The sequence below is a fragment of the Ranitomeya variabilis genome, chromosome 6, assembly GCF_051348905.1.
Source record: "Ranitomeya variabilis isolate aRanVar5 chromosome 6, aRanVar5.hap1, whole genome shotgun sequence".
Classification (NCBI taxonomy): domain Eukaryota; kingdom Metazoa; phylum Chordata; class Amphibia; order Anura; family Dendrobatidae; genus Ranitomeya; species Ranitomeya variabilis.
The window spans coordinates 153802968-153823082 of NC_135237.1; positions in this window are offsets into that span (position 1 = coordinate 153802968).

The window sequence follows — 20115 nt, forward strand, 5'->3', positions numbered from 1 at the left end:
TCGAAGGGACGCAAAACCTGGCAGACATCCTTCATAGTGGCCCACTCTGTGGTTGTGAAGTCTGAACGGCGCTGAGTGCGACTTCTTTGCGCCTGATGCAGCTGGTACTCCATTACTGCTTGCTGCTTCTCACACAACCGCTCCAACATATGTAACGTGGAATTCCACCTGGTAGGTAGGTCACATATGATGCGATGTTCCGGAAGGTGGTATCGGCGCTGCAGAGCAGCAATGCGCGATTTTGCCGTGCTGGAACGCCGCAAGTGAGCACACTCTAGGCGGACCTTGTGCAGCAGTGCATCAAGATCCGGATAGTCCCTCAAAAAACTCTGCACGACCAAATTGAGCACATGTGCCAGACATGGGATGTGGGTGAGGTTGCCGAGGCCCAGAGCTGCCACCAGATTTCGGCCATTATCACACACTACCATATAGAGAAATTCTAATACGCATGATTAGTAGTACACAAAATAAGTATGGATAATACCAAACCCAGGGAATAAAAGAGTGTACCACTCATGCATGGACATAAGGATAACTGCACCAATATGGAAATAAACACCAAGAAGCAACCAAACAGTCATAAGATCCAAATGTATAATACTTTATTTAAATAAACATGAATGATACATATAAAAATCAAGAACAGACAGTGTGTAGCAGGGCTACCAGATGGAAACAGCCACCAGCATCATGTGAAAAAAAGCCCAAGGTTGGTGCTCACCCATAACCAGACAAGACCAGTACATGGAGATAGAGTAAAGTGCATTACATAGTGGCAAACAGAATTACTGAACGCCACAAGGCAAGAAAATACTAAACAAAGGAGAAATGACTCCTATTCAGTGACTAACAGCCATAGTAGTGGCTGAAAAATGCCTAGAAACACATAATGATTGCACATACCCGTAGTAGCTGCGTTGTCTGGTATGGGGGCTCCAATCCACCCCAGGGGTGGATTGGAGCCCCCATACCAGACAACGCAGCTACTACGGGTATGTGCAATCATTATGTGTTTCTAGGCATTTTTCAGCCACTACTATGGCTGTTAGTCACTGAATAGGAGTCATTTCTCCTTTGTTTAGTATTTTCTTGCCTTGTGGCGTTCAGTAATTCTGGTTGCCACTATGTAATGCACTTTACTCTATCTCCATGTACTGGTCTTGTCTGGTTATGGGTGAGCACCAACCTTGGGCTTTTTTTCACATGATGCTGGTGGCTGTTTCCATCTGGTAGCCCTGCTACACACTGTCTGTTCTTGATTTTTATATGTATCATTCATGTTTATTTAAATAAAGTATTATACATTTGGATCTTATGACTGTTTGGTTGCTTCTTGGTGTTTATTCACACACTACCATGCCTGGCTGGAGATTCGCTGCCACAAACCACACATCGCTCTCCTGCCTGATGGCATTCCAGAGCTCCTGCGCTGTGTGGCTTCGATTCCCCAAAGAAATTAATTTCAAGATGGCCTGTTGACGTTTGGCCACGGCTGTGCTCATGTCGGTCGTAACAGGTAAACGTTCATCACGGGTCCATGTGGAGGTGGACTGTGACGGCTCCTGCAGCGATGATTCTGAGGAACTGGTGTAAGAGGAGGAGTCAATGCGTACAGAATGGATTCCTGCAATCCTTGGAGTGGGCAGGACACGTCCTGCGCCACTTGCACGATCTGTACCCGGCTCAACAACATTAACCCAATGGGATGTGAGGGAAAGGTATCGCCCCTGTCCATGTTGACTGGTCCACGCATCGGTGGTGAGGTGGACCTTGCTACTGACGGCGTTCAGTAGCGCGTGTTTTATGTGTCCCTCCACATGCTTGTGCAGGGCAGGGACAGCTTGCCTGCTTAAGAAAAGCGGCTGGGCACATTGTACTGTGGGACTGCCAATGACATCAAGTCACGGAAGCTGTCAGTCTCCACCAGCCTGAATGACAGCATTTCCAGTGACAGAAGTTTGGCAATGCCTGCAGTCAGAGCCTGTGCTCGTGGGTGGTTTGATGAGAAAGGCCGCCTTTTCTCCCATGCCTGTACTACCGATGGCTGTAGACTGGGCTGGGAGTGTGAGGATGCCTGGGAACGTGGTGCTGCGGGTGGAATTACAGTGGGTCTCTGGACAACAGGGCCAGAGGTTCTTCCACGGTGGTCCTGGGAGGAAGCCGAACCAGCTGCGTGTGAGCTGGAGGAAGAGGCATCACGAGCTGAAGAGGTGGTAGCTGCCGCTGTTGGTTGGCCTAGCTCTTCAGTGTGTTTTTCTAACAACGCTGCGTGCCTGGTCCGCATATGTTTCCACATGTTGGAGGTATTGAGGCTACTGACATTTCGACCTCTTTTGACTTTGTGATGACACACCTAGCATTTGACATAGCAAATGTCATCTGCAACTTTGTCAAAAAAGGCCCAGGCACTGCAAGTCTTGGGAGCGCCCTTTTTGGCTTTTGAAAGAGACATGCTCCTAACGGGTGCCAAAGTGGAGGCTGCAGGATCCGCAGTCTTCCCCCTCCCTCTCCCTCTTTGGCCCGTTCGGGGAATCTCTTCCTCAGAGCTGCTCCCACCACCTTCCTGTCCCTCACGCCTAGATGGGTCAGGTACCTCATCATCTACACTACCCTCTGCCACCAACTGCTCCTCCTGGGTGGTCTCAGCAGCAGAGCACGCACCAGAAAGTGGCACCTGAGTGTCATCAGCGGATGCGTCCTGCGATGTGGTGACCGGAGGCACTGGCCCACCCGCCTCTTCAGACTCAGAGAGAAAAAGCTGTTGGGCATCACTGCACCCTGCCTCTTCTTCCATTTCTCCAATGCTGCTTGGCTGGCCCCCTGTTTCCAAGCCAAGAGATTCAGAGAACAGAAGTAGAGACGGCTCCTGTCCTGGGCTCTCTGTCTGCCTGGGCAATTTGGCAGGTGGTGAAGAGACAGATGGGTGCTCTCCAGTGCTCTGTGTCTGAGAGGATGTGGCACTAATTGAAGTTGATGCATTGGCTGCCATCCATCCGACAACGGCTTCAATTTGGTCTTCACGCAGCAGCGGTGTACGGCGCTCTCCGACAAAGCTGCGCATGAACGACTGTTCCCTGCTGAAAGTGGGTGCTGCGGAGTCACCGGTGCCCGCAGCAGGCACAGAATCCCCACGTCCTCTCCCTGCTCCGCGCCCACGCCCACGTGCCTTACTCCCTGCCTTCTTCATCTTGGTTGACTGATAAAGATAAGCAGAAAAGTACTAACGGCTTTGTGTGCTTATTCCTGAACAGCTCCTAACAGGTATAAGAAGCACTAATTTTCTAAAGTGTGGACTAGACTTTAATAAGTGCTAATGTGGCCTACACAAATGTAAAGTGGTGTGTTTGGTGAACTTTATTATTTATTTATTTTTGGGGGGCTGAACTGACAACAGAGAGAGCTGCAGTCACACAGAGACCGTGCAGACAGCCGTAAACGGCGCTGCAAGGCCCAAAAAACCTCCTCTACTTTATCCTATGTAGTGTTTTTCCACAAGTTAGCTGGATACGGGTGGAAATTCACTAATAGGAATTATTAGAAAAAATGAGCAGCAGACTACACTACTTAAAACAAAAGGAAAATTGATTTGACGGTATGACGCAGTGAAGAACCCTGAGCTGGATACAACCAGGCTATGGCTGCTCACAGACTACAGGGCGAGCTGCAGTCACATGGAGACAGTGCAGACAGCCATAAACGGCGCTGCAAGGCCCAAAATCACTCCTCTACTTTATCCTATGTAGTGTTTTTCCACAAGTTAGCTGGATACGGGTGGAAAGTCACTAACAGGAATTATTAGAATAAATGAGCAGCAGACTACACTACTTGAAAAAAAAAAAATTAGAACAGTATGAGGCAATGAACCACCCTCCCTGAACTGAATACAACCAGCTATGGATGGCCTATGTGGCTGCACACAGACTAGAGAGTGGGCTGCACTCACACACACACACACACACACACACACACACACACCTTGCAGATCGCTGTGAAAACAGCGCTGCAAGGCAAAAGCAAGATGATTAGTAGGTGAACACATCGGTTGCTAAATTAGCCTTGAAAAACAACAATGAAGCACATCGCTATCTCTAAACTGGCCCTCAGTCAGCAAACGGCGTCCTGTCACTAACTGAATTCACAGCAGAGTGAGCGCAAAATGGCGCCAGCGACTTTTAAAATGCAGCTTGACATCATTTCAGCAGCCAATCACAGCCTTGCCAGTAGTTTCATGCCCTCCATGCTGAACAGGATGTGCCCACACTTGGAATCATTCTCATTGGCTGAATTCGTGCAAATTTGTGCAGTTTGAATCCTGGGAACTTCCGATTCCGGTATCCGATACGCGGCAAGTATCGGATCTCGGTATCGGAATTCCGATACCGCTAAGTATCGGCCGATACCGATACTTGCGGTATCGGAATGCTCAACACTAGTTGCTAATAGTTTTCTCCTAGCATACTATATGAGCAACATGACTGTGAAAAAGCGAGGTCATGGTGAATGGGGGCTTGCCTTGGTGTTCAAGGTGTAAGTGGAGTAGGTGTTAATGTTTCTGAATGCACTAGTGCACTAACGTGACGTCCTAACCAAAGACAATTGATAACGTCTGTTACTGGATGTTGTAGTTTTTAGTGTGCTGCATAGTTCTTGAGTAATTTCAGTCTCTGATATCTTAAGTAGGATTTCTGTGCCAGCTGTTGCTGCTGCTGGAGATGTTAACACTAATTTGTAGAAATGTGAACAGTCCTGCTTGGGTGTCCATTTGCTGGGTTGGTGTAGTGGAAGACGTGTTGGTCCCTATTAGACTTTCTATTGTAAAATTGATTTCACTTTGTTGGTGTCTGCCAATAAATGTTTGTAAATGTGAGTTGGGTCTTCTTCATGTGTGTTTCCTGTTGCAGTAGGCCTCCGATACCGGCAGTTCTCCACTGTCTTTTAGTCAACTACCCGTGTTACTATCCTGACATTTTTCTGACAATAGTAATCTACGAAACTGATATGTGTGCCACCTGAGTGTGGATGCAAGCCATGCAAGGCACAGATGTAAGGTTGTCACACGGTCCTTCCTGGCTCCAGGTTGAGTGTAGACAGCCATTGCTTAAACTCAGCAAGGATAGCTGTCCACAACTGTTGTTTTGTATTTTAATAAGCTTTAATCCAAAATCTTCATTAAAAGAATGGACAACCAACAATAGAAAAATGGCATAAAAAGCAGGGGTCCCAGACACCGGTTTACGCATTTCAGGGCCAAATGTGCCCCTTAGTTGAGTCGCCCGCCTGGGCCGTGGGAAATTCGGTACCGGGTCCAGTACTTAAAGGGGATAACACAGTGGCTGTGACCCGGTCTGTGGCCCTGGGCGTCCAATTAAAGGGAAAGGTCTTTAAGGAGATTGGTGAATACAGTTTGTGTTTGTGACGCCACCTGTGGTATTCAGTCAGTGGGGACCGAAGCTGCTTAAAGGGGCCCTCTGGGGTGATGTTATGGCAGATGGTATAACTTCCCACAGGTGAAGTAGGTTCCCAGGGCTCCCGGCGTATAGATGAGGATGGTGAGAGGTGCAGTGAAGAATGAGGACACAGGTTTGCAGTCTTTTTACCTGGTTTACTGAAGCTTCAGGCAACCGCAGTCCAGGGTACCAGATCACAGGTACCGGCAGGGACCGGCATGCTTGGAAGCGAATCCAGAGTCCCCTTTACCAGGTGGAGATGAACGCCGTCCTCAATGCGCAGTGGTGTTGTGGTTCCTTACTGCTTATGGCTTCTGAAAAGGTCCTCACAGTTCCTCTCTGTCCTCCATAAAGGTTAGGACACAAACCCGTATGACAGGTGACTAGAGACTTTTTACAGGGTCTCTATCACAACCCGGGCCCTATGTGTCACTGTGCCTCCTGGGTGTGAAGGTGGACAGGTAACTTAAAGTTCAGCTGTCCTACCAGTTTCAGCTATGTCTCTTAAGGTACCGTCACACTAAACGATATCGCTAGCGATCCGTGACGTTGCAGCGTCCTGGATAGCGATATCGTTGTGTTTGACACGCAGCAGCGATCAGGATCCTGCTGTGATATCGCTGGTCGTTGATTAAAGTCCAGAACTTTATTTGGTCGTCCGATCGCCGTGTATCGTTGTGTTTGACAGCAAAAGCAACGATACCAGCGATGTTTTACAATGGTAACCAGGGTAAATATCGGGTTACTAAGCGCAGGGCCGTGCTTAGTAACCTGATGTTTACCCTGGTTACCAGTGTAAAATGTAAAAAAACAAACAGTACATACTCACCTTCGCGTCCCCCACCATCCGCTTCCTGCACTGACTGAGCACAGGCCAATAAGTGAAAGCACAGCACAGCGGTGACGTCACCGCTCTGCTGTTAGGGCCGGCACTCAGTCAGTGCAGGGAAGCGGACGCCGGGGGACGCGAAGGTGAGTATGTACTGTTTGTTTTTTTACATTTTACACCGGTAACCAGGGTAAACATCGGGTTACTAAGCGCGGCCCTGCACTTAGCAACCTGATGTTTACCCTGGTTACCCAGGGACCTCGGCATCGTTGGTCGCTGGAGAGCGGTCTGTGTGACAGCGCTCCAGCGACCAAACAGCGACGCTGCAGAGATCGGCATCGTTGTCTGTATCGCTGCAGCGTCACTTAGTGTGACGGTATCTTTAGAGTCCAACACGGCCTTGGTCTTCCAGCTACCGGAATCTGCGCTCAGCCAGGGAGGTAGCCAAATCACTGCTCTGCTCCCCTGGTGTCACTCACCTGTGTCTTTTCTCTCCTGCACACTTTCCACAAGCTGTCCTTTCCTTCTTGATTCTCCTTCTCTAGGAGCTGTTGCAACTCTGGCTACATAGCCCCTTCAGTCCTGCTGACACTCACTTGAGACTGCACTTTCCTCTGTCCTCTGGGACTGGGAAAATAAAACAACAATTACAGGTTAATAAAAGTACATGCACAATTTTTGATATGCATAGAAACATGTTAACAGGTAAATGCACATATAACTTGAGCTTCCCTTTATGGGAGGAATTGATTCTTTAACGTTACTATAACATATTTACAAAAATGTAAATAACTTTTCAGAAACAGAAAACTTTACCCTGGGGCGTCACATAGTCATAACTTAGTGTTATACCAGTGAGTCAGTGTTTATATAACAGAAAAAAACCTCATCCCCATCACATGGTTCAGTTATTTCACACCCACAACATTAAAACTTTTACCAGTACAAAAATACAAACTTAAAATCAACAATATGATGCTGTCATTAAACACAGTCAAGAGTTCAGTAAACAATATTAATAAAACAATATTATATATGTGCGCTTATTTAAACCGGCGGGATGAGCGGTCTCCATCATCAGGATCCAATGGGTTTCTCAGCTAAGAAGTTTTTGTCACCAAGCTCTGCCCCTTCTGGGCTTGCTGACCCTTTCATTCTGAAAAATTGGAAACCACTCAAATCGCCACCGTGCACTTGAAAAAAATGTTTCAATACATTAGAGGGATTAGGTGCATCTCTGTTCGCTGAATCTCTAAGATTTTCACTGATGTGATCCCGGAGTTTTTATGTTGTGCAGCCTATATAGGAGAGATAAAAAATGCAGCAGGTTATCATGTATATGACAAACGTACTACAGAAATTTATAGAGTCGCGAATAACCATTGTTCCAGACCTCACTTTCTTAACAAATTGCTTGGTATTTATTGCATATGACGTCACCGCTGTGCTCTGCTTTACGGCAAACAAAAGAAAACTGGTCAGAGCTGTAGGTAGAATACTTGAACAGCATTTCAGAAACAGCTAATATGCCCATACTATGTGGGATACATGAATATAAAGAGTCTAAATCACAAGTAACCCACACAAACTTGTCATCCCACACAGTATGGTCCAAAACTGTCAATAACTTTTTTATACTACTTGTTGGATTTTCCAGGGATGGCAGTCATGCACAGAGTGGACAGGTGAACTGAAAAATACTTTTTTTTATCTACTTGTTGATATGTATGACTGCGATCTCCAAGGCATAGTAATGGAAACACTGCCTGATTACAGTGAGCCTGGGCTGTGCAGTACAGAGGTGGGAGGGATTCTCTCTGCAGTGTTGGAACCTGTGTTTATTTAACCCCTTAATGACAGCCAATACGTCTTTTAACTGACCTGAGATATAAGAGAATAGCCTCCTCATACAGGTGGCAATCCAGCAGCTGTTAGCTGGACACTATAGCTGACAACTTGCTGCATCAGCCACGATCAGTGTTTGCACCGTCCAAATCTGTTTAACCCCTTAGATGCTGCTGTCAATAGTGACTACAACATTATAAATGGTTAACAGAGTGTGGGGGCTTCCTCTTTATCCAAATCGGTGCCCTCAGATAATGATTTTGTGGTCCTGATGTTTGCGATGGCAATTCATAACCAAATAGCGACCTTAGAGTCTGACGGCTGTAGTAATCTGTTCAGAAGTTAGAGACATTTAGGTGGTAAAAATACACATTTTCATTTCTGTCTTGCCACTTTGCATTAATTCCTGTAAAGCACCTGAAGGGTTAATAAACTACCTGACAGCAGTTTTCAATATGTCAGGGGGTGCTTTTTTAAAATGGTATCACGTTTGAGGGTTTTCCAATATGTGAGACCCCTAAAGTCACTTCAAACATGGATAAGTCCCGAAAAAAATAAATTTTGGAAATTTCTTGAAAAAAATGAAAAATTGCTGCTACATTTATAATCCTCCTAAAATGCTAACAAAATAAAATAACATTTTACAAATGGTCCTGATGTAAAGCTGACATGTGGGAAATGTTATTTATTAATGTTTTGCTGTGGTATGACTATCTGGATTAAAGGGATAATCATTCAAATTTAGAAAATTGAAAATTTTTTTAACATTTTTCTCAAATTTTTGATATTTTTTATAAATAAACACAAAACATATTGACCTAAATTTACCATCATCATAAAGTATAATATGTCATGAAAAAACAGTCTCAAAATCACTGGGATTTGTTGAAGCGTTGCAGAGTTATTACCACAAAAAGTGACACCGGTCAGATTTAAAAAATTTGGCTCCGTCACTAAGGGGTTAAGGCAGAGGTTGAGGGTGCAGGAACTGTTACATACAGAGGTTTGTTCCGCAAACCCTGGAGATTCCAAGACTTGGTGTCTAGTGACACCTTGGTCTCAAATGCTTTAGTTCGACATTCCCTGGGGTGTACTTGTTTAGTTCTCCAACCCAAGCTGTTTAGTAGTTTAGTTCTTCAATCTCTGCTGTCTATTAGTTTAGTTATCCCTGTTTTGGTGTGCATTTCTTTCCTTCTGCAATCATAGCTGTTTGATAGTTTAGTTATCCAACCCCTGTTGTCTATTACTTTAGTTCTCCATGTTCTGGTGTGTAGTGGTTTAGTTCTCCAACCCTAGCTGCTTAGTTCTCCAACCTCTGTTGCCTAGTAGTTTAGTTATCCATCTTATGGTGTGTAGTGGTTTATTTCTCCATCCCCATGCACCCTGCAAACCTTGGGGATTGCAAGACTTGTGGAGCAGCCCCTTCCCCAACTGCCCCCTCAGCCACCTGAGTCACCCAGTGCCAAGACATTGAGATTTAACTCCCCTGTCCATGCTTGCTTGTCCAGGTGTCTTATTGAAATGCACCCTGGCAGACAAATAATTTTACAGGGAACGGGTGATGTTGTCTGCGACTTGCTGCTGTAGTGCAGGCACATCTTTCTTACAGAAGTAACTGTGACTAGGCAAATGGTACTGGGGGACTGTGAAACCCATCAGCTTTCAGAAACCATCTGTATCCACAAGGCGAAAATGCTGCATTTCTGTGGCCAACAGATTGGAGTGGAAATGCAATAATCACAGAGATCACAGGCCATGAGTCATACAGAAACAATCGCTGTGATCTTTGTATCAAATAGCTCTCAGCTGGCTCCTATCGTCCAGACAATGACATGATTGGGTGATGAATCATCCGAGGAGGCCGCAGGCTGTTCACAATAATCAGTTTTCAGAAAAGTAATAGTGAGCGTATGGCTTATCCATGTCCAGATTACACCACATGGAATATGTGTATATCCCGCAGTATGATCACTGCTAACCCCACGATAACCCTACACTCCTCACTGCCAACAACAATCTTGTTTTTAACCAAATAAATAGATACAGGCCAATTGGACACCATTCTTCTTTTGAGGTTCACCCCAGCAGGGTGTTCCATCCACTCTCCCTCAGAGTAGCAGTCATATATCGGCCCCCAGGCTCACCCACCCACTTCCTTGACCACTTTTATGTGTTGCTGACACACTTCATGTCCTCATAATTGACAGCCCTTATCCTGGGAGACTTCAACAGCCCCACCTCCCCAACTGCATCCCAGCTTCTATCTCTAGCCAATTCTCATGGCATCTCACAACTTTCAAATTCTGAGACACACAAAGATGGCAACACACCTGATCTAGCCTTTGTCCGGCTCAGTTTAATCTCCTAACTAGATAACTCACCTCTTGCACTTTGCCCCCATGAAATTAGGAGTATAACCACAACTTAGACATTTTTAGGCTCCCTAAAAACACATCTGTTTAGGACGGCCTAACATGTTCCCTAATCAAAGTCCTTTATATATATATATATGTGTATATATATATATATATATATATATATATATATATATATATATATAGCTTATTCTCTACTTCTCTGAACATAATTCGCCATCAAACTCATCCGTACCCAAAAGACTCATGCAGCCCTTTATCCACCCACATTTCCTCAGCTGTAACATCAGTTTAAATAAGCACTAGTGCTGGGCAAGCACTATAATGCTCGGGTGCTCGTTGCTCGGGCCGAGCAAACTGGAATACTCAGGTACTCAACCCGAGCACCGAGCCCAATATAAGTCTATGGGAAACCCGAGCATTTTTACCACGATCCCCCCGGGGGTCCTTTTAAGGTCTAAAAACATTTTTAAATGATTGAAACACTGCTCAAATGACATGGGAACATCATGGGGATCAACCCTGGAAGCATTTCTGACTCATAGGTCACAGCTGTAAACAATGTTGTCAGAGTTTCAAGCCAATTTTACAGGTGCACTAAAAAACATACAAAAACTAAAGCAAAATGGATTTTGCTGGGAAATATGTTAAGGAACATCTTTTCCAGGGTAATGAATTATATAAAGCAAAATAACTAACCCCAGACCAAAAATGTTCCTCCACAACTTGGGCTATGTTCACACGCAGCGTTTTTGATGCGTTTTTCAACTTTAGCATTGCATTCAACCAATAGAAATGTATTCAATGGGTAATGCCATTGTAACATTTAACAACCCTAGCTGGCCATCTGCTGTGTGACACATAAGCAGACACATCTTGTTTCATTTATGAAGGAGGGACTCTTAAAGTCACAGAGCCTATTTTTCGAGGGGCACCAGATGGCATTAATGTTCTTAAAGGGCCATTAAACAGTGGGTCTTCTATACTGTTATTGCTTATGCAGTGGGTGGCTGGGCTGCCAGAAATTATGACGCACTCCAATACCCCTTTCACGAGACGTACAGGAGGGCCTCCTGAAACAATGTTGCATTGAATGTAATGCCTGCCCTGCCCCAAAGTTACATGAACCCTAATAACAGTTTCTGCAGATGTCCTTGAGGGCCTCATGTCAAAACTGTTCCCATTAGAAGAAAGTGTGTCTCCCATACTGTTTTCTTATGCATTGAATGCAAGGCCTGCCCTGCACCAATGTTACATGCACCCCAATAACCGTTTCAGCATACGTACTAAATGCTCCCATTAGAAGAAAGTGTGTCTCCATTATGTTTTCTTATGCATTGAATTCAAGGCCTGGCACACCCCAAGGTTACATGCACTCCAATAAGTTTTTCCGCAGACGTACTTTACCGCCTCATGACAAAATTGATCCCATTAGAAGAAAGCATGTCTCCCATACTGTTTTCTTATGCATTGAATGCAAGGCCTGCCCTGCACCAATGTTACATGCACCCCAATAACCATTTCAGCAGGTGTACTTTATCGCCTCATGACAAATAAGTTCCCATTAGAAGAAAGTGTGTCTCCCATACTGTTTTTTTATGCATTGAATGCATGGTTTGGCCTGTCCCAAAGATACAATAAGCCTTTCAGCAGACATACAGTACAGGCCAAAAGTTTGGACATGTGGCGCCCCGGGGTCCTGGTTGTCACAGTGGCATTGCTTTCCTCACGGGGAAAGTGATGTTATGATTGAAGGCAAGAAGGGATAACTGCAACCAGGTACCACAAACATGCAACACATTCACACTCCAGGCCACCAGGGGGAGCTTTTGATCCTACTTGCTAGGTGACTCCCCACATATATATAACTGGCAGTCTGTAGGGAAAGAGAGTTCAGTCTTGCCAGGAAACAGACTGGATCAGTCTGAGGCAAAGGAAGGTTTTACGGAGCAGTGCAGCAGATCCTGGAAAGAGACATTTAGAAGGCTGAATTGATTGCAGCGAATGTGCAGGAGAGCAAAGCACAGGAGAGAATACAAGGAAAAACTGCCTCCTTCTGAGGCACATAGACCGGTAGCCGGAACACCGAGGTTGTAAGGACCTCTATGACTTACATCAGAGACCAGCAGGACAGCTGAACTCCACGTTACCTGTCCGACCTAATACCCTGGAGGCATGGTGGCACCCCTCAGAGGCCAGGGCGTGCTAGAGTCCCTATAAAGAGCCTCAAGCCACCAGTCATACGGGTTATGTACTATCCTATCTGGGGGACAGAGAGAGAGATAACATTTGTGAGGACCTTATGTGAAGCTTTAAGCAGTAAGGGATTACACCACCATGGCGCTAGAGGAAGACTTTTGATTTCCACCTGGGTAAGGGGACTCCTAACTTGCCTTCAAGTCGGCCAGACTCTGCATGCCCTGTGATCTGGTGCTCTGGACTGTGGATGTTGAAGTCTTCAGTAAATCAAGCTAAAGAGATTGCAACCTTGTGTTCTTGTTCTTTTTACTGTGCCATTCACCATCTTCCATCTACACACCGGGAGCCCTGGGGAAACACTTTACCTGTGGGAAGATGCACCATCAAGCTGCCATAACATCACCCCAGTGGACCACTTAAAGGGAACCTGTCACCCCCCTCAGGCGTTTGTAACTAAAAGAGCCACCTTGTGCTGCACAAATGCTGTATTCTGACAAGGTGACACTTTTAGTTATGATGCCTGCACATGCTGAAATAATCACTTATAAAATGGGCCCCCTCTTACCCTGAATCCGCCAGGGAGGCGGGTCTTGCCTTCCTAATCAGACGCAGCACAGCCGTCACCCCGGGCCTGTGCGCACCGGGCGCCACCTCCTCTTGCTTCATTATCGTCCCCGGCGCCTGCGCTGTAAGTACAAAGGGCAGTGTAACTGCGCACGCCCGAAAAAAACTTAATGCGCAGGCGCCGGGGACAATAATGAAGCAAGAGGAGGCAGCGCTCGGCGCGCACAGGACCGGAGTGATGGCTGTGCTGCGTCTGATTAGGAAGGCAAGACCCGCCTCCCTGTAGGGATTCAGGGTAGGAGGGGGCCCATTTTATAAGTAATTATTTCAGCATGTGCAGGCATCATAACTAAAAGAGTCACCTTGTCAGAATGCAGCATTTTTGCTGCACAAGATGGCTCTTTTAGTTACAAACACCTGAGGGGGGTGACAGGTTCCCTTTAAAGCAGTGTCGGTCCCCACTGAACGAACATCACAGGTGTCGTCACTAGCAAAAACATTATTCCCTTTTAAAGACCTTTCCCCTTTAACGTTGATGCCCAGGGCTACGGACTGGGTCCCCACCGTGACATCCCCCTGTGGGATCCGCAGCACCGGGTTCCCCACAGCCCTGTGGGTGCGTCAGACACACTTTCTCATTTAAAGATTTTTCTGTATTTTCATGACTATGAAATTGTATGTTCACACTGAAGGCATCAAAACTATGAATTAACACATGTGGAATTATATACTTAACAAAAAAGTGTGAAACAACTGAAATTATGTCTTATATTCTAGGTTCTTCAAAGTAGCGACCTTTTGCTTTGATGACTGCTTTGCACACTCTTGGCATTCTCTTGATGAGCTTCAAGAGGTAGTCACCGGAATGGTTTTCACTTCACAGGTGTGCCCTGTCAGATTTAATAAGTGGGATTTCTTGCCTTATAAATGGGGTTGGGACCATCAGATGTGTTGTGCAGAAGTCTGGAGGATACACAGCTGATAGTCCTACTGAATAGACTGTTAGAATTTGTATTATGGCAAGAAGAAAGCAGCTAAGTAAAGAAAAATGAGTGGCCATCATTACCTTAAGAAATGAAGGTCAGTCAGTCTGAAAAATTTTGAAAACTTTGAAAGTGTCCCCAAGTGCAAAAATCAACAGGGGCTACAAAGAAACTGGCTCACATGAGGACCGCCCCAGGAAAGGAAGACCAAGAGTCACCTCTGCTTCTGAGGATAAGTTTATCTGAGTCACCGGCCTCAGAAATCGCAGGTTAACAGCAGCTCAGATTAGAGACCAGGTCAATGTCACACAGAGTTCTAGCAGCAGACACAATTCTACAACAACTGTTAAGAGGAGACTTTGTTCAGCAGGCCTTCATGGTAAAATAGCTGCTAAGAAACCACTGCTAAGGACAGGCGACAAGCAGAAGAGAATAGATTGGGCTAAAGAACACAAGGAATGGACATTAGACCAGTGAAAATCTGTGCTTTGGTCTGATGAGTCCAAATTTAAGATCTTTGGTTCCAACCACTGTGTCTTTGTGCGACGCAGAAAGGTGAATGGATGGACTCTGCAGGCCTGGTTCCCACCGTGAAGCATAGAGGAGGAGGTGTGATGGTGTGGGGGTGCTTTGCTGGTGACACTTTTGGGGATTTATTCAAAATTGAAGGCATACTGAACCAGCGTGGCTACCACAGCATCTTGCAGTGGCATGCTATTCCATCCGGTTTGCGTTTAGTTGCACCATCATTTATTTTTCAACAGGAAAATTACCCCAAACACACCTCCAGGCTGTGTAAGGGCTATTTGACCAAGAAGGAGAGTGATGGGGTGCTACGCCAGATGACCTGGCCTCTACAGTCACCAGACCTGAACCCAATCGAGATGGTTTGGTGTGAGCTGGACCGCAGAATGAAAGCAAAAGGGCCAACAAGTGCTAAGCATCTTGGGGAACTCTTTCAAGATTGTTGGAAGACCTTTCCCGGTGACTACCTCTTGAAGCTCATTAAGAGAATGCCAAGAGTGTGCAAAAGCAGTCATCAAAGCAAAAGGCGGCTACTTTGAAGAACCTAGAATATAAGACATAATTTTAGTTGTTTCACACTTTTTTGTTAAGTACGTAATTCCACATGTATTAATTCATAGTTTTGATGCCTTCAGTGTAAATGTACAATTTTCATAGTCATGAAAATACAGAAAAGTCTTTAAATGGATGGTGTGTCAAAACTTTTGGTCTGCACTATACTTTACCACCTCATGACATAATTGTTCCCATTAGAAGTAAGTGTGTCTCCCATACTGTTTGATTATACATTGAATGCTTCTGTTCTCGCTCTGCATGTCCTCCTGCCAAGAAGGGTCAGTTACTATGTCATCCACCACCTCGTCTTCCACATCTGCACCCTGCTCCTCCTCCTGACTTTCTGGCAATTGTATCTCATCATTGTTCACCTCTTGTGACAATTTTCCACCATGGCCTTCATGTGACTGTGGCTGCTCAAATCTTTGGGCATCACTACATGTGATCTCATCTTGCCCCACTTCAAGTTGACCAGCCGAGAGTCTGGAATCTTTAAATGGAAAAGTTAACAGCTCTTTGGAGTGTCCAATTGTGGGATCAGTTGTCTCAGGGCACTCGGCATGGTGGAAGGAAGGAGGATCAGAGTGAGTAATATGCGTTCCAGACTCACAGCTACTCAGACTTGACTGTGTGGAAGACGTGGTGGTGGCAGCAAAGTGACTAAAAGCATTATTCACTATCCAGCCAACAACCGTTCACACTGCTCTGGCCTCAATAGTGGTGTGCTGTGGTCCCCTAGAAATTGGGAGAGGAAGGTTAAGATCTGTAGCTAAATATTTTTGGGCCAGATAAAGATTTTTTGGTCAGCAAAATGGTGTCCAAAAATGTTGTAAGACACTCCAAAAAATAATTAGTACCAAAAACATAAGGCCAGAATTTTCTGCACCTGTGACAAAAAACCCGTTTTAAATTGTTAGATTTTCACGATCTTGTAGTAAAATGACCTGGCTGTAGTCTGTAGTGTGACCAAGCAAATACATGTTGAAAAAAAAGGGGGTCATGGATTGCTATGCAATAAAATTAGCAGGTATAAGGTGTAAAAAATATTCCTATCCACAGATACCTGCAGCCAGGTATATATAAAATATGCAGCAGCAGACAGTAATGGAGCCTTTTGATTTATGCAGTGAGATCTATATACTCACATACAGTGTCTGCATGCCTTGCACTGATGTGGATATGTGCACATAGACTCACCTGCCTACCTAGCACTGCAATCTATATACCCCCGAATTAGCCCTGAAATGGACTGTTGGTTTATCAGGATTTGTGGATTGAACAATAGTAGACCCACAATAACTTAAAAAAAAACCGAATCTGACCCTATCTCAGCAGCAGCTCTCCCAACACTAGCTGAGTCCGGAGCAGAATGCGCCAAGCAGGGTGGCGTCAGGTCTCTTATAGACCTGATGATGGTGTGCGGCCAGCCAATCACTGTAATGCCACAACAAAGATGGCTACGATATTACAGTGAATGGCAGACAATCCCTGCATGTTAATTTAAAGGAGGAGACCCAAGCTCCTGCCGAATAATCCCGGAAATGCTCAGTGATCGCCGAGTACACCAAGTACCATGATACTTAGAGAGTACCGAGTAGTGGCGAGCATGCTCGCTAATCACTAATAAGCACCTGCAATTTCTGTCACCTGTTATGATCCCAATGGCAGAGGATCTCAGAGATTACAGCAAAGTCTGCAAACATAAATACCAGCTCATAGGGAAGTGGTAACTAGGCTGACCATATACCTGATCCTAGCACAAACAACTAACAGTAGCCGGGGAACGTGCCTACGTTGATTCTAGACGTCTCGCGCCAGCCGGAGAACTAACTAACCCTATCAGGGAAAATAAGACCTCTCTTGCCTCCAGAGAAAAGACCCCAAAGTTATAATACAAGCCCCCAACAAATAATAACGGTGAGGTAAGAAGAAAAGACAAACGTAAGAATGAACTAGATTTTAGCAAAGAGAGGCCCACTGACTAATAGCAGAAGATAGTAAGATGACTTATATGGTCAGCAAAAAACCCTGCAAAATATCCACTCTGAATATCCAAGAACCCCCGAACCGACTAACGGTGAGTGGGGAGAATATCAGCCCCCTAGAGCTTCCAGCGATATCAGGAATCACATTTTGTACAAGCTGGACAAAAATATGAACAATGCAAATAAACAAAAATAAGAAATCAGGACTTAGCTTATCTTGCAAAGAACCAGGACCTGAAGACAGGAGCAAACAGAAATGAACTGATTACAACGATGCCAGGCACTGGACTGAGAATCCAGGAAGTTTAAATAGCAACACCCCAGGCCTAACGAACCAGGTGAGTACCAACCTGGGAAAAGACAATCCAAGTGCCAAACCACTAGTGACCACAAGAGGGAGCCAAGAAGTATAGTTCACAACAGTACCCCCCTTTAAGGAGGGGTCACCGAACCCTCACCAAGACCACCAGGGCGATCAGGTTGAGCAGCGTGGAAGGCACGAACCAAATCGGCCGCATGAACATCAGAGGCGACCACCCAGGAATTATCCTCCTGACCATAGCCCTTCCATTTGACCAAATACTGAAGCCTCCGTCTAGAGAGACGAGAATCCAAGATCTTCTCCACCACGTACTCCAACTCACCCTCAACCAACACCGGAGCAGGAGGATCAACAGCAGGAACCACAGGCACAACGTACCGCTGCAACAAAGACCTATGGAACACGTTGTGAATGGCAAACGACACCGGAAGATCCAAACAAAAAGAAACCGGGTTAAGAACTTCCAAAATTTTATAAGGACCAATAAAGCGAGGCTTAAACTTAGGAGAGGAAACCTTCAGAGGGACATACCGAGAAGACAACCAAACCAATTCCCCAACACGAAGTCGGGGACCCACACCGCGGCGGCGGTTGGCAAAACGCTGAGCCTTCTCCTGTGACAACTTCAAGTTGTCCACCACATGATTCCAAATCCGCTGCAACCTATCCACCACGGAATCCACCCCAGGACAGTCAGAAGACTCAACATGACCCGAGGAGAAACGAGGATGAAAACCAGAGTTGCAGAAGAATGGCGAAACCAAAGTAGCGGAACTAGCCCGATTATTAAGGGCAAACTCAGCCAATGGCAAGAAGGTCACCCAATCATCCTGGTCCGCAGAAACAAAACATCTCAAATAAGCCTCCAGTGTCTGATTAGTTCGCTCCGTTTGGCCATTAGTCTGAGGATGAAAGGCAGATGAAAACGACAAATCAATGCCCATTTTAGCACAAAAAGATCGCCAGAATCTGGACACAAACTGGGATCCTCTGTCGGACACGATATTCTCAGGAATGCCGTGTAAACGAACCACATTCTGAAAAAACAAAGGAACCAGATCGGAAGAGGAAGGCAACTTAGGCAAGGGCACCAAATGGACCATCTTGGAAAAACGATGACAAACCACCCAGATGACAGACATTCCTTGAGACACCGGAAGATCAGAAATGAAATCCATGGAAATGTGTGTCCAAGGCCTCTTCGGGATGGGCAAGGGCAAAAGCAACCCGCTAGCACAAGAACAACAAGGCTTAGCCCGAGCACAAGTCCCACAGGACTGCACAAATGACCGCACATCCCGTGACAAGGAAGGCCACCAAAAGGACCTAGCCACCAAATCTCGGGTACCAAAAATTCCCGGATGCCCTGCCAACACCGAGGAATGAACCTTGGAAATAACTCTGCTGGTCCACTTATCAGGAACAAACAGTCTGTCGGGTGGACAAGAGTCAGGTCTACCAGCCTGAAATCTCTGCAACACACGTCGCAAATCAGGAGATATGGCTGACACGATTACTCCCTCTTTAAGAATACCAGCTGGCTCTGAGACTCCAGGAGAGTCAGGCACAAAGCTCCTAGAAAGAGCATCAGCCTTAACATTCTTCGAACCAGGCAGGTACGAGACCACAAAGTCAAAACGAGAGAAAAACAATGACCAACGAGCCTGTCTAGGATTCAGGCGCTTAGCAGACTCGAGATACATCAGATTTTTGTGATCAGTCAAGACCACCACACGATGCTTAGCACCCTCGAGCCAATGACGCCACTCCTCAAATGCCCACTTCATGGCCAACAACTCCCGATTACCAACATCATAGTTCCGCTCAGCAGGCGAAAACTTCCTAGAGAAAAAAGCACATGGTCTCATCACAGAGCAACCAGAGCCTCTCTGCGACAAAACAGCCCCAGCACCGATCTCAGAAGCATCCACTTCAACCTGAAAGGGAAGTGCGACATCAGGCTGGCACAAAACAGGCGCCGAAGTAAACCGGCGCTTCAGCTCCTGGAAGGCCTCCACGGCTGCAGGAGCCCAATTAGCCACATCAGAACCTTTCTTGGTCATATCCGTCAAAGGTTTAACAACGCTAGAAAAGTTAGCGATAAAACGACGGTAGAAATTAGCAAACCCCAAGAACTTCGGAAGACTCTTAACAGACGTAGGTTGAGTCCAATCATGAATAGCTCGGACCTTGACTGGGTCCATCTCCACAGCAGAAGGGGAGAAAATAAAACCCAAAAAGGAAACCTTCTGCACTCCAAAGAGACACTTTGAGCCCTTCACAAACAAAGCATTATCACGCAAAACCTGAAACACCCTCCTGACCTGCTTTACATAAGAATCCCAATCATCAGAAAAAAACAGAATATCATCCAGATAAACAATCATAAATTTATCTAGATACTTCCGGAAGATATGATGCATAAAGGACTGAAACACTGAAGGAGCATTAGAGAGCCCAAAGGGCATCACCAAGTACTCAAA